At 46.8% G+C, this 15,456-nt stretch overlaps 1 protein-coding gene across 1 annotated transcript in view; it reads right to left on the bottom strand.

Annotated features, from left to right (window-relative positions):
• The window catches only part of LOC146805186 (uncharacterized), a 927,200-nt gene extending 912,783 nt beyond the window's left edge, over positions 1 to 14,417 (bottom strand). The window contains exon 1 of the mRNA XM_085620476.1: positions 14,381 to 14,417. The gene's annotated coding sequence lies outside the window, so the exon portion shown is untranslated. The remainder of the gene's footprint in view (positions 1 to 14,380) is intronic.
• Between the last annotated feature and the right edge of the window lie 1,039 nt (positions 14,418 to 15,456).

The raw sequence follows: 15,456 nt of genomic DNA on the forward strand, positions 1-15,456 counted from the left end.
GGAATTGCTGGGCCATTGTCGGGCGCCATGTTGGGGGAGTAGGCGTGCAGCCTATGCGCGGACGGTGTATTTAAGCCGGGCAGTTGTACGGGTCAGCTGGACAAGGTAACAGAGCTACTACCTGCCTTAGACACCAGCGCATAGTGTAACGCAGCGCTATTTCGAATTTTAGATTCTCCTGTTTTAATATTTGTTTTTCTTTATAATTTTCTTACCCCTGTTTTTATCTGAGTCGCGGTCCTCTTACCTGCATTGTAAATTGTTTGTGCACCGCTGTTTGGCGGGTCCTGTCCTCGGGGGGAAGCGTGGAGGATTTTTGGACGCCATCTTGGCTTGGGGAATTGCTGGGCCATTGTCGGGCGCCATATTGGGGGAGTAGGCGTGCAGCCTATGCGCGGACGGTGTATTTAACCCAGCCATTTGAACGCGCAGCGGTGACGCGCAGTGGTGGGCGCCTTCCCTGCGCCTGAGTCGTGCCAGAGTCCTGCCCGTCTGCGCTCGTCAGCGCTACGGCAGGGCTAGGGCAGGATACTCAGGTGGATGACCATGCTTGCAGCTAATTATCTACGTAGCTTCCGGAACAGGGTGAGTGGATGTGCGCATGGGGCCCTTGACCCTCTTTCCGGCCCTGTGCAGTGCGCCGGATGTAGATTTGAGCTTCCACTGTCTTTGCCTATTAGGGCCTTACAGCCTCCACCAAGTGTTATTAATGTAGTAGACCGTTCTGCGGTCTCTCACCGGCAAACTACTTTTAAAATATTTCATCTGAACGTGAGATCGTTGGTCTGTCATTATTTAGATGTTTTTACTTTACTTACAGACGAAAGACCGGATATATTTTTTTTAACGGAAACCTGGTTACATGACAACGCTACGGCGGCGATAAATCTTGCCTTACCTACGGATTATACTATGTACACCTTACACCGTAATTCGAGAGGTGGCGGGATTGCGGCCGTGGTTAAGACATGCTATCCTTGTTCATGGAATGCTATAGGTATAGCGGGTTGCGAAAGTGCTCACTTCGCAATCTCGATGACCCCTCAATTCACCTTTTCTGGTCTGGTTATTTACAAACCCCCTGGTCCTGATGATGCCTTTCGAACGGCTCTTCCAGAGGTGGTCTCTTCTTTAGCCCTTAGATCAGCAAACTTTAGTATAATAGGTGATCTTAACCTTCACATGGATGCTCCTCAATCCTCTGCGGTGAGTAGTTTTCTCGCAGATCTTGAGGCGTTACGACTATATCAGCAAATTAGCTGTCAGACCTATGTAGGGGGTCATATTTTGGACCCTTTTTTGACGAATCTGGATAATGCGAAGGCACTGCCGCCTAAACCGATAATCTGGACAGACCACTACTTGATCGAAATCCGGATTATTTCGAACATCTCTCCTTTTAAAAGTACTACACCCGCCGTCTTTAAACGCCCTTGGAGGAATTTGAATTTGGAAGATTTTCACCAGCTTCTGTTACAACATCTTCCAGAACATCCTACAGATGTTGCCTCCGGGTATGACCATTTTTGTAAATGGTTGACCCATGCTTTAGACACCTTAATACCAGCGGGTTGGAGTAAGACTAGGCCTGGCCATTCAAGCCCATGGTAAGATGAATCCCTTAGGCTCCTTAAGGTCGCCTGTAAAAGGGCAGAAAGAGCCTGGCGCAAGGCATACGATCCCATTCTTAAACAGGGATATCAGGCCAGCATTAAGCTGTATCATCGAGCTATTTGCAAAGCACGGGCCTCTTTCTATTCCTCAGAATTTAAGAACTGTGCTAACCCAACCAAATTAATCTTTAAGATTTTTAAAGATTTAACTAATATGAAAACCTTAGTGTTGGGGAATGGCTCTCTGGCTCACTGTGAAGAGTTAGCATCTTTTTTTGTGGAAAAAGTGGATGCGATTTACAGATCCTTTCCCTCCTCTACTACATCTATTAACAATGTAGGATCTACGCATGGTATTTCCAGTCCATTGTTAGTGCTTCCTGTGCCATCCCAGGAAGAGTTTGATTCCTTAGTTGTGAGAGTTAAATCGGGTTCTCCGGTGGACCCTTTGAGACCTGCACAATTTAGGGAATCTGCTGAGATCTGTCTCCCGCTTCTTCACAATCTTATCAGGTTATCTTTTGTTTCTGGGACGGTACCCATAAAATGGAAGCAAGCCATGGTTATGCCGATATTGAAAAAGTCTACTTTAGACCCAACAAAACCAGAACATTATCGGCCCATCTCTCTACTTCCATGGATTTCTAAGATCGCTGAGGCTCATGCCAATAATATTCTATCTGCTCATCTTTTAAACACAGGCATTCTTCATCCCTCCCAGAATGGCTTTAGGGCAGGCCATAGCACAGAGACAGCTCTGTTGGCTATGGTTGAGCACCTACGGAGGATGTTAGACTCTGGACAGACGGCGGCACTGATCCTTTTGGATCTCAGTGCCGCTTTCGATACTGTCTCCCACCCGATTTTGCTTCAGAGATTAAGAGAAGCCGGAGTGGAGGGTACTGCTTTAGACTGGTTTCGTTCATTTTTGGCTGAGCGCACTTTTAAAGTGTTTACACCTCCCTATGAGTCTACTCCTCGCTACATTTCCCAAGGAGTTCCGCAGGGTTCGGCACTTAGTCCGACCCTGTTTAACTTGTATGTGCAACCACTGATGGTGGTTGCCAATAAATGGGGCCTAACTATGGTGTCCTACGCTGATGACACCCAATTAGCGGTGGCACTAAACGGGAATACTGCGTTGGATGCCTCTAATTTTCAGAGGGCCCTTAAGGAGGTGGCAAGCTGGATGACGGATAACCGTCTCCAACTTAATGCTACTAAAACTGAAGTTTTAGTATTGGGCAAAGAAGCTCACCTTTGGGGAGATGATTGGTGGCCATCAGAGCTTGGCCAAGCCCCTATCCCGGTGACACAGGTGAAGAATCTTGGGGTTTGGCTTGATGCCAATTTATCATTTACCCCTCATACAAAAAAGGGCGCGGGTACTTGTTTTGGTGCCCTTCAGAGTCTTAGGCCCATTTTTAAATTTTTTGATGCCTCCACTAGGCAACTCATAGTCCAGGCTATGATTCTTTCCAGATTGGATTACGCCAGTGCACTTTTATTGGGCACCAACCAAGCAGAGCTTACACGCCTTCAGCGTGTGCAAAATGCGGCTGCCAGAATGTTGGTCGGTTTGCCTAAGTTCTGTTCAGTTAGGCGTTCCATTTTGGATCTTCATTGGTTGCCCGTTAGGCAGAGGATTGAGTTCAAAGCATTGTGCCTGGTTTTTAAAATCTTGAAGTCTGCCGCTCCTCCTATTTTAGCTCAGACCATTTCTTATTACATCCCCGCTAGAGCATTACGATCAACGGGTCAATTTCTGGCTAAGGTTCCTCGTTTTAAAAAAGCCAGAGTGGGTGGCCGCTCATTTGGCGTTTTGGCAGCTAGCCTCTGGAACACACTGCCTGTTAGTATTCGTTCTATTTCTGACTTGCTGCCTTTCAGAAAGGCTGTGAAAACATTTTTGTTTCCTTTGGCCTAATGGTTGCGGTTGGTTACCACGCGTCTGGTGTTATGTTACTTGTTCTATTATAGCGCCGGGACGCCACTTGGCTGTGGCATCTGCGCGCTTTATAAATATAAATAACATAACATAACATAACATACAGTCAGCCCCTGAAAACTTGGTTGGTGACGGAACACCAGTTCTCACCAAAACCCTACAATACACTGAGAAGCCCTTTGCAAAATGTGACAAGCATTGGCGTTCTGATCCCCTTTGGCAGGAGAGAGGGCCCATAGGGGCAACTGCTCAGATGTCCTGTTTACTCACCTGCTTAGGAATTGTGCACTAGTCCACTCTTTACCTCTTTGTTTCAGTTAGCCTGAAGAAAACGCGTTTCTTACCTTGATCCCATACCTTGACCCTAGAAATGATGGCACATCAGATAATTTTCTGATACAACAACATCCGGACCCACCTCTATGGCAGCACACCTCATATCACTAAATATCCGCTAACCTGTGTATACTAATAAAGGATTGTAAGAAGGAGACTATTCCTGCTTTTTAATATCTAAATGAAGTCACTACATGGTCTACTCAATGCACAGAGTCTAGGCTCCATATCTGTGCAAATGACACCCACTTACTAGACAACTCCCCTACCCCACCTCCCCCGACAGAAACATTAAGCCATCCAATTAGCTGTAAATTACACAAGACTGGATATGCGAGTGGTGACTAGTACTCCATGCCAAGAAGACAGAAATTATGTTTTCAGGCACTTGGGCTATAATCTGAAATTGGTTAAAGAAATAAGTCCATCCGGTAGGGTAAAAAAACATGTTTTTTCTTATAGACAACATTTTATTGCCATTTTTAACAGAACAACAGTGCGCACCCCACGCCCTTCCTTCCTCTCCACCCCGCAGTAGTACAGCAGAATCTACAGAAAGACTCGAATCAGTTCTTTGGATTCTGCATCATTTCTTAGACCATCGTAGTCCCACATCTTGCCTCACACCCAGGCATATTTCCGTGGACGGCACCGTACTCCGTAGATCGTCTCATACATTTTTGAACACCAATCCATTGCCCTTGTGGGTGGGGAACTCCATTTTCGTGCTTTGTCGCACTTGGCCAAGGCTTATGCAACACCCACCAATGTCCGTTCACCCTTGTTCCTTCTTATATCTGTCAGGAAACCCACCCTGGGCATGAGGTCAGTGTGTCTCCCTAGCACCCGTGTAAGCTTTCTCATTATGCGCTCTAAAAATTATACAATGTCTGAGCCTTGCCAGACCACATGAAAAAAATCTGCATCAGAGTGGATGTAATGGAAACATTGGGGTGGGGAGAGTCTTCCCACCAGCCAGAGGCTGCGGGGGGGTCAAGTAGGTCATGTGGAGGACGTTTAGTTGAACAGACATGGATTGTTTTTGATAGCCTACTCAGTTTGGCAGTGTGAAATTAATAGGAGGGGGAGCCCCCCTCACCCTCTAGAGCTTGGGCCATGCCTTTCTAAAAGGAAAAAATAAGAAGTAGTTTTTTAGTAATTTATTTTATTGAATTTTCAAATACAGAACATAGGAATAAAGACAAAAAGCAATGCATATCTGAAAGGAATAGGCAAAACAATAAAACAACAGAAAACAAATGCAAATCACTAGTATCACAATCCATGGATCAAATAAACAACACTGATAAAGAGGGGATTGGGGGGGCAATGAGAAGGCAGGCGAGGCAAAGCGTCTTAAGAGAGGAAACAACTCAGGGGGTTAGAAGGCGATATTTCACTTAGTATTTTGCATGTTGCCTGACTACCGCAAAGACACTTTACAGTAAGACAACAGCCAAAAGGGGGATCTGGATCAACAGCCATATCACACCATTGCATGCATGGGATGAAAACAACCCCTAACATTAATTAGTCATCAGAAGCATCAGGGTTAGACATTTGGATTGCACAGTATTGAGCAAAGAGACTCCAGAAACTCTTTGGGCGGTTAGTCGGAGGCCTCATCTCATTGTAAACCTCTGATTGAGTATGACAATATAATATATCTCTCTCCCATTCCACCAAAGCGGGCAATGGTCCTCTCCTCCATCTCATCGCCAATCTGCGCTTGGCTAAGAGGAGGCCTAAAGCAACCAATTTACACATTACCTTCTTAAGAGGTTTGGTGTATCCTAGCAGGGCCAACAATCGATCTGGGGATAAGGGTGATCCTATGATGTCGCTAAGTTTATGAAAGATCGTAACCCAATATTGTGCTACCGGGGGGCATAGCCAAGCCAGATGAAAAAAAACCACTCGGGGGGCACCACAACGCTTACAGCTGTCAGTTTCTCGTAATCCAAACTGGAACAGGTGCAAGGGGGAATGATACACTCTATTCAGGAACTTAAAATGGGCAAGTCGGTGTCGGCTGTTTATAGAAATTTGGGGAGTTACAGTACAACAGTAGAGCCAGACATCGTCCTTGATGGGGGGGTCAATGTCAGATTGCCACGCCTGTCGAGCTTTGTTTAGGGAGGGGTACCTTCGTGGCAAGGACCGAGGTGTACAATTTGGAGATCAGTTTGCTCGGGCTCTGGGCACATAAAAGTAGAGTCAGAGGGAGAATGTCCAGGGGTTCCTGAATCTCCTCACCCAGGACCGCCTGTAAGGCATGACGAGTTCTAAAAACATTAAATTTAGTCAGTGCTGTGTGTTCGTCAGTAGTGCCCGCCACCTCCTCCCATGTGCGCACCCGCCCCCCTCGAAATAGATCCCCCATAGTCTGTATATGTAGCTTGTAAAGAGAGTCAAGGGTGCCCCTGTCCGAGCTGGGCCCAAACCATTGGCACCACTCAAACCGCAATCGGGGGGAATAGAGCTGCGCGCCATCGTGCATATCAAGGAGCGCATTCCATGCATGGGCAACGGTGTTGATTGAGTCGAGAATGCCACATCTGCGCGAAGGGGCCTGTGTGAGAAAACGTGGCAGAGAGTGCGGGACAGCTGCAACCCCCTCCACTTGAAGATGGGGTAGCTCCCGGGGCCCATGTACCCAGCTATATGCATGAGCGGCTCTGTAATACAATTGCAGGTTCGGGCCATTTAATCCTCCAGAGGAATATGAGAGGATTAGTGTGTCCAACGCCACCCTCGGGGTCCCACCCGCCCATGCTAGTTTTGTCATTAATGAGCGGAGGTCACGAAACATGTGCTGCGGGAGGACTATAGGTATATTAACAAAGAGGAAAAGTAGGCTTGGGAGGACAACCATTTTCATCAGTGCAACACGGCCAGTCAAAGAAAGGGGGAGACGTATCCAACGATCGATGTCATCTGTGAGCTTTCCTATTGCTGTCCCGTAGTTGGTCCTCAAGATCACGTCTGCATCAGAGTGTATCTGGATGCCCAGGTATCGCACAGGCTCCGTAGTCCACTGCAGCAGGTATTCTAACGTGAATTGCAGTGTCGCAGGCGTCAAGGGGTATATGAGAGACTTATCCCAATTAATCGATAAACCAGAAAGGCGCCCAAAACGAGGACCTCTCAGATTACCGAGGATAGATTAACTTCGGGGTCCCTGACCTACAGGAGGGTGTCATCAGCTTATGCAGTTGTGATGAGATTGTATCGGGGGAAGCAGAGTCCTCTGTGACTGTGGTATTCTCGTAAAGCCTGCAGCAGCGGTTCAGCTGCAACGTGTACAACAGCGGAGACAGCGGGCACCCCTGACGGGTGCCCCGGGAGATTGGAAACTTTGCCGACACCGCATCGCCCGCTCGGACCCTGGCCATAGGAGCATGATACAACACTGAAATCAGCTGCAGTTACACTCCACCAACACCCATTCGGGTCAGTACAGCCTTCATAAATTTCCATTCAATTGAATCAAAGGCCCTTTCGGCGTCAAGGAAGACTGCCGCAGCCTTGACCTCAGGCCTCACGTGCTGCAGGGCACCAAAGACAGTACGAATATTCTGCGTGAGTGTACGACCAGGGATAAACCCGGCTTGCTCAGGTCCAATCAGTTGAGGGAGGAGCGGGGATAGTCGGTTTGCAAGAATTTTGACGTATAATTTGGCCTCCATGCTGAGGAGTGATAGGGGGCGGTGGGACGAGCATTTAAGTGAATCTTTATTGGGTTTTAATAAGGTAATAATTAGCGCCTCGCACAAGGAAGGGGGCATACAACCATCAGCGGCAATGTCGAGAAATAAAGTAATAAGATGGTGAATAAGAAGGTCGCTGAAGCTTTTATAAAATGCGACCGTTAAGCCGTCCATACCGGGGGCACTCCCTTCTCGCATGGAACCCAACGCAAGGCGGACCTCCGCAACCTCAATAGGCCTCATCAAGAACTCACGATGCCAGTTCTGCAATGTGAGACCGGCCTCACGGCGTAGGCCCTCCCGATCATCCAGCCAACCTGCAACCACCCCAAGACACGGCATCTCCGACTCCGGCCGCCCCAGCCACACAGACCGAGGGCCGGCCAGAGCCCCCGCCAGACTCGACACCCTACCACGCATGTCCGACCAAGGGAGCAGGAACCCCCCGAGCCAGACCGAGAGGCGCCAGCCCAGTCACACCTCGGATCGCCTTCCCCCGGGAGGGCTCGATCGGCCACCAGGCCCCTGTGGCGCAGGCGCCTCGCCTGCCGAGCGTCTGGGGTCCCTCCCAGACCCACCTGAAAAGACCAAAGGAACGAGCGGCAGGAAATCCCGCCGAACCCCCCTCAGTCACCAAGGCCCCTCTCTGCGAGGACTCCGGACTTCAAAGGGTATGGGGAGTATAATAAGGGGTGCCGGAGGGACGAATGGTAGAGAAGACCTGGAACCATCGGAGCCCTGCTGACGCTGTCGCGGCTCCCGAACACCGAACCACCTGGGCCTGCTGAGTGACTCGCGGCCTCCAACCATTGAACCATCTGAGCCCTGCTGACGCGGTCGCGGCTCCCGAACTCCGAACCACCTGTGCCTGCTGAGTGACTCGCGGCCCCCGACCATTGAACCACCTGAGCCCTGCTGACGAGGTCGCGGCTCCCAAACTCTGAACTACCTGTGCCTGCTGAGTGACTCGCGGCTCTCCCCTCAAGGAAGATTGGCAAGAGATCGCCAAGAGAAACAACCCCCTCCAGCTCGAGGATTGTGAGCTGTCCGTAGGGTACTTTGCAGAGACTCTATATTCAAAGACTGTCCCGCTACCCCCATTCCCCTACCACCGATTTGTAGTCTCTTGTGGCACTGATGTACTACTTGCAACTTGGATCATAAAGATCCCTTGAACCCTTCGATAAAAGAACCTATCGTCTTACGAAGAAATACGTGTGGTGTCCCTCTGTTCGTAGTGTAAGCTCAGGGTGTGCGCGCCTGGTTCGGCCTACTTGGGAGAGGTGGGTCAAAGGGGTGGGCAAGACGTGTATCGAACCCCTCTCCGGCGAACGCCTTTCCAACATGCAACCATGGGAGTTGTATATATTCCAGGTAGCCGGCTATTTCCTCATCGCTAGGGGAGAGGTTGGAACTGTACAGATCTTGGTAATAGGAACAGAATCGTGGACTGATCGCAGCGTTCTCCGTCAGCAATGATCCACCCTCGTCCTCAATCTCAACAACTGCCCCAGATCCTGCCCTGTGCCGCGCCAATGCCGCCAGTACCGAGCCCGGGCAAGCAGACTCACCATAGGCTCTGGCAGAAGCATACTTGCCCATATGTTTGATTTCCCGATCAACTTCCTCGTGGAATTCAGCTATAGTGGACTTAATCTGTTCACTAAGCGCAGTATCATCAGTATTGGTCCGCCGCGCCTCTAGTTTGGCCAGTTGAGACTCCAATAAGGTTAAGCGGTCCCGGATAGCGCGAAGGACTCCTGCATGTTTACTGATAGCCACTCCACGTATATACACATTAAACGCCTCCCACACCGTAGCAAAGGAGTCGACCGTGCCCACATTATTAGTAAAGAACTCAAAGATTGCTTCATTCAGGTCAGAGCGGAAAACAGCATCCAATAAGGAGTAGGGGGGGAATTGCCATGAAAATGGGGGAGTGGTGCGGAGAGGGGCAGCAAGAGAAAACAAAACTGGGGAATGATCTGAGAAGGTGCGAGGAAGGACTGAGCAGACTAACACCCTAGCAATCATGTTGTGTGGGATAAACTTATAGTCGATGCGGGTATGAACATCATGTGGTTCTGAATAGTGTGTATACCCACCCTGGATGTGCGAACGCGACCTCCACACATCAGCTAAATGTAATTGTAAGGTAACGTCTAGCACCGCTTTAGCTGAAGCAGAGAGCGGGCGGGAAGGGCCCCGCGAGCGGTCAAGGGCTATGTCCATGATACAGTTAAAGTCGCCTCCCCAGATAATCGGAAGGGAGATGCGGCTCTGGAGTAGTGTAAACAGGGATCGATAGAAGCCGGGGTCATCATAGTTGGGGCCGTAAGTGTTAACTACTAAGAATTCCCAGAGGGGGCCATAACACCGTGACACTGTGTATCTGCCTGCCGTGTCTGTAAGCAAAGGCTCGAGTCGGAGGCCTGCTGTAGGACTGATCAATGTTAAGACGCCCCTTGAGTGTGAGGTAAAGTAAGCTGCATGGGAGGTGTTCGCTAGCCCGTGCTTTGCAAGGAGAGCATTGCCCGGACGCAGGTGCGTCTCCTGCAGCAGTGCTATATCTACTTCCCTACGCCTCAGGTATGCAAGTATTTTGTGCACTTTGCGACAATCGTTTAAGCCCCTCACATTCCAAGTCAAAAAGGTCAGGCGCCGCGGCGCTTCAGCTCTGGGTTGCATATTTGACATTATGAGTACATAAAGGGAGAGAAAAACATCTACACAGAGGTAGTCCTCGCCCGCCATCCCCCACATCCTGTAAAAGAAAAAAGGTGATCCAAGCATAAAATGTTGAGCAATCAAATAAAACATACCATAAACACACACCTCCCCCCACCCACGCCCCGCAAACCCCAAAACTGCAGAGGCAAGTCACCACCCCCCCAACCCTCACTAAGAAGCAAATCAAATGTGAGGGAGTCCCACCAATCTCATGATTTTTAAAATCGCTCATATGGGTTGTCTGGTACATTTGAAGACTAAAATAATAGCACATACGACCTGAAACGCACTTCTCAAATAGGAGTTGTTTGGAGACTTCCCCAGGGGAGGAAGGAGTACCTTAGGCTTTGATCATTTTAGGAAACGTTATACACCTTGCTATTCTGCTGTCATGTATGCTATGAGATGTTGGCCCATGTCAGAATCTATAAATTGGAACCTTATAAATGCCTAGCTTGACATGAATTTCTCATTGAATGTAGTTGTAGTACTTTGCTGCCCATTATTCCCTCCTGTTCTAAAGAGAATATTCCTTGTGTACTTCCTTATGCATTGTGCTGGCCTGGTTGAACTGTCACTGCCTTGTGCCAGCTTTTGTTTGTGTGCATATTTATGTCGGACATTGTCATCTACAGCTTCTGTCTATATCCTTTCTATAGATCCCTCTCTCCTCTATGATAGCGAGACAATTATCTCATACATCCCACACTAGAGTGGGGACCAAGAGATGAGCCCAGGTCAGATTACTGGGCCCTGGCTCTCTCCCATAAGGAAGGTCAGTGGATGCTTGGGTTTATCTGCACCTTTACTTCTACCACTACCTGTTATACATGTAACTGGAGCAATCCTCAACCTAAAAACAATCAAGCGTAGGAGTAACATTGCTCCCTAAACAACGCGATTCTCAGGGAAAAGGGAAACAACAGTAACAACCCTTTCTCTCTTATTACAACACAATTCTCCGGGAAAAGAGAAAAAAAAAACAGCAACAACCCTTTCTCTTTTATTCAGAGAGGAAAAATCTCTGATGAACTCTGTTAACAGTTGCTGCTAAATAGCCTTATTTATTGTATTGATACTTCCATTGTGGTATAACGTCTATTATATATTTGGAACTTCAACTAAAAATGCAAAATACGTCTATCAAGGTAAAGGAAAGCTAGACAGTACTTAAGAACTCACAGCGTTTGCTTGAGGGGAAATATTTCTGCGCAGAGACCTCATGAAAATGTAAAATAGGGCTCAGGTTACCTAAAGAAAGTTCCTATAAATGGAGGTGAAAAGCCATGGTCAGATGTAAGGCAAACAGGCATTTGGAAAGTCATACATCAGCCTGTGGAAAGGAACTGTAATTGCAAACTAATGTCACCTTGTGCTCTAGGAAAGTGCTCTTTAACAATAACCCTAAAAGTTAACAATGAGGGAATGTCACTTGTGTGCTCCCTTTTTCTTGGTGTGACGATAGTAATTGGGAAACAGCCCTTGCTTGGTACATTAACTTTGTCGTTGTTTGTGAACTGAAAGTAATTGAATGTGTGATTCAGTAAACATTGACCTTCTAGTAGCTTCATTCTAGTGCAGGCTAACAGAGGGAGGGGGTACCGTTGCAGCATGTCCATTTATCATTTCATCCATCCACGCACACACTGACACCGTTATACAGCCCTTCACTTATTCTTCCATTTACACCATCATTCATACCTTCACCCATCGGTACTCTTACCCATTCATCCACCCATGTATTGACTAAATGGGCAGAATGACAATATACTTACAAGAGATGTCATCAATTGGGAGTCTGGTTTGAGGCCTACTGGAGTTCAGGTATTCAGGAGGCATTTCATTACTCTGAATATGTTATGCTAAACTAAGGCATTGATTTGTAAATTGGATACACGATTCAGGATGTGAATAATGCTGGTTGGTTAGCGATCTGTGATGAACAATATTTAAGATGTATCTACCTTTCACCCTTATTTCATGTTTGATGGCTGAGATGTTTCTGATGATGGTTCTTGTATACGTGAAGTAGCGGGTCAGTAGACAACCAGTGCAAGGTCTTATTTTAGATCTCCCTGCAGCCCCTGAAAAAATACAGTAGCTTCATCAGCCCAAGCTGTTTCTGTGACCAGTTGTTGATACTGACTAATTCAGTTCTTGGTAGTCCTTTTTTAGCATTGATAAGCCACCAAGAGCAGATTGGGCGGGAGGGTCTTTTGCCAAAAATCACTTGGAATTGATTGCTACATTGAGTCAGTTGTTTAACGTGATTCAGGATTAGCGGTGATGCCAACAGAAGCTATACAGAGTAGAACAAAGTTTATATTTGGACTATCATCAGCAAAATATTGTGGCAGTTCCAAAAAATATAGCTGGCACTGCGCCAAAAAATTCTGAAACCTATGCAAATCCCCACTAAAGCTCTCAGACGGTGATAGAGTATGGTTATTAATCATTGGTGAATTACTTTGTTTCTACATTACCAGTTGTTCTTACGTTTGGATGTGTTATTCTTAATCACAATAAGATTTTGTATACAACATTAAGATGTAACAGAGGTAGGTTAACTGAGAGTTATTCAAATAATTCGATGGAACAGAAAGCTCGTTGTTGACAAGCATCATATATTTTTGCTGTAGCTTGTGTCATGGCTTAAATGGGGTTTTCAGACCGGCCGATAAGCGGCCTGACAAACTCAAGTACCAAATGTGAAGACTCACTCAATGCCTACATCAGTGGGTCTAGAAAAAACAGGCAAGGGGCGTGAGAGAAAATAAATCAAATGGATATCACTCTTCCAAAAGGGGGTTGTTTCAGTGTAGGGATGACCCAAGCATATTTTGATGTTGCAGAGACATGGCTTATTAAACCAGCTACAAGAAACCCATAGGAAAAAAACACCAGCAGGTTTGAACATATACGATATATCAAAGTTTGAGAGGCCTACGAGTTGTGGCAGCTTTGATGAGCCTCAAATAGACCAGGAATCCACCCAATGATGTCACCGCAAACTTATTCTTCAGATGCTAGTATCAAGCGACAGAGAAGCACACAAGAACATTCCCAGCAGTTCAAAGAAGACCTAATTGTAATATATAGAGGGACACCGAGGAAAAGAGAAACAACAAACAAGAGTGACGGACAAGTGAAAGCGAAGAGCCATAACTTCTCTCAACGCATTGCCAGCCAAACCCTGTGTCCCTTGAGCGGCTTTTAATACAGCTCTGCCCCCAGTTAACTGGAGGGCACCCAAATTAAGTAGGTGAGTAGACCAACCTTTCTAGCAGTTAGTGCTGTGCTATTCCCAATAATCCGCTAAACCATTTTCCACCACATCCAACCCACATATACATTATGCCTGCCTAATTTTGTGTCTGCACCAAGCCTGAATCTGGACACTGAACAACGCTACGTAGAGAGTCCGGGAGCACCCTAGGGCAGTGGCATAATATAAGCAACCCGCAGCCCCCATGGAGCTTTGGCACCCAAGTCCCAGGGGGGCCCTCAGACCCGTACACTGGCCTGAGACCTCCTGATTGAGTCCGGATGGATCCCCTCCATGCATCTTGCAGGGAGGCCCTCTCAAGTTTTGCTATGCCACTGCACTAAGGCACTGACACTAATGGCAAAGGTTAAAGGACAAGCAAATTGCCTTGATTGGAGGCCTTTAACAACTATGAGAGAGAACAGGAAAGTGGGGAAGCCATCTCCTGCTCCTACCTGTGGACACTCATGTAAAAGGTTATCAACTTGCTGTGAGAACTTTTTTCTTTGCATTTATTTATTGGTTTTACGACAAATAAGCAGTACTTAATTTTTTTTAAATATAAGCATCAGGGTCCTCATCAGGAGGCTAATGCAGGCTGTACCACCCATTGTCTATGCCAACGCTGCCATTGACAGTACCAACATAACTACTAACTATCACACTCCTACAAGTGTGACAATTCAGAATTTTCTATGCCCCAAAAGGTATAAGAATGGCTTTAGAAGCAGGTATTAGTCCTTTTTTTATGTATATTGAGATAATAACCATGTCATACCTGCCGGTGTTGACAATTAGGCGGCACCTGAAGTCACCAGCTGAAATTAAGCAGTGCAAATAACAACAAGTTATAAAGGGAATTTCTCATGAACAAAACATGCATGTTGGGGTCACAAAGCTATATTGATGTCTCGCCAGCAAGGTGATAAGCTCAGTGTTGTGGCTATTGACACATTGAACACTTAAAGAGACAGCCGGATATTGACACATTTAACACTCATAGAGACAGCCTTTAAATTACACGTTTTCCAATTGCATTTACGTATAATGGCCAGCAGGCATGCAGCAGTAAATAAACTTTACTATTTACTTGACCTGTGGCTAAATGACAGAAATTAAGTACTGTTTGGACAGAGGTCAAGGAAATAAAACAGAAACTTCAATGTTCACTCGGTCAATGGCTACATAGCAAACATTATGCATTATCCGGCGAGTTGCCAGGCAATTTGCTGGCAAAATAGCAGACGTTATGCATAGTTTGGCCAGTGAATAGCATAGAAGCTTCATTGTTAACCTGAATGCTGTATAAATAGCAGAAATTATGTACTATTTGGCCATTGGCCTTGAAAATAGCAAAAAGGTTTCACTATTTACTTGGTTTCTTGCTCAATAGCAAACATTATGTACTCTTTACCCAGCGGCCACACAAATAGCAAGACTACTTCCTAATTTACCTGCCCACTGACTGTATAAAATAAACTATGTACTTTGTGACCAGCACCCATACAAATATCAAAGAAACATTATTTTTCACCTGGGGGCTGGCTAAATAGCGACATTGTGCACAATTTGGCCAGTACACATGTATATAGCAGAGAAAATTCACTATGGAACTGGCTGCTGTCTAAACAGCTGAAAGTATGTATTCTTTATTATACTTAGCACAGATTTAAACAGGCACTTACAACCCGGTAGAATTGCAAACAAGAAGTGAACACAATTGGCACTAACTCACAGGTCTAAAGTTCCCAGTATTCATCGGAAAGCAGTAGCGGCTCCTTGTGGGAGTGCTGCGGGGTGGGGGAGGGGCAGGGTGGGGGGGGGTAGTAAACTCCGGCTCACGGCCGAATGGAG

The sequence above is a fragment of the Triturus cristatus genome, chromosome 8, assembly GCF_964204655.1.
Source record: "Triturus cristatus chromosome 8, aTriCri1.1, whole genome shotgun sequence".
NCBI classification, from domain to species: domain Eukaryota; kingdom Metazoa; phylum Chordata; class Amphibia; order Caudata; family Salamandridae; genus Triturus; species Triturus cristatus.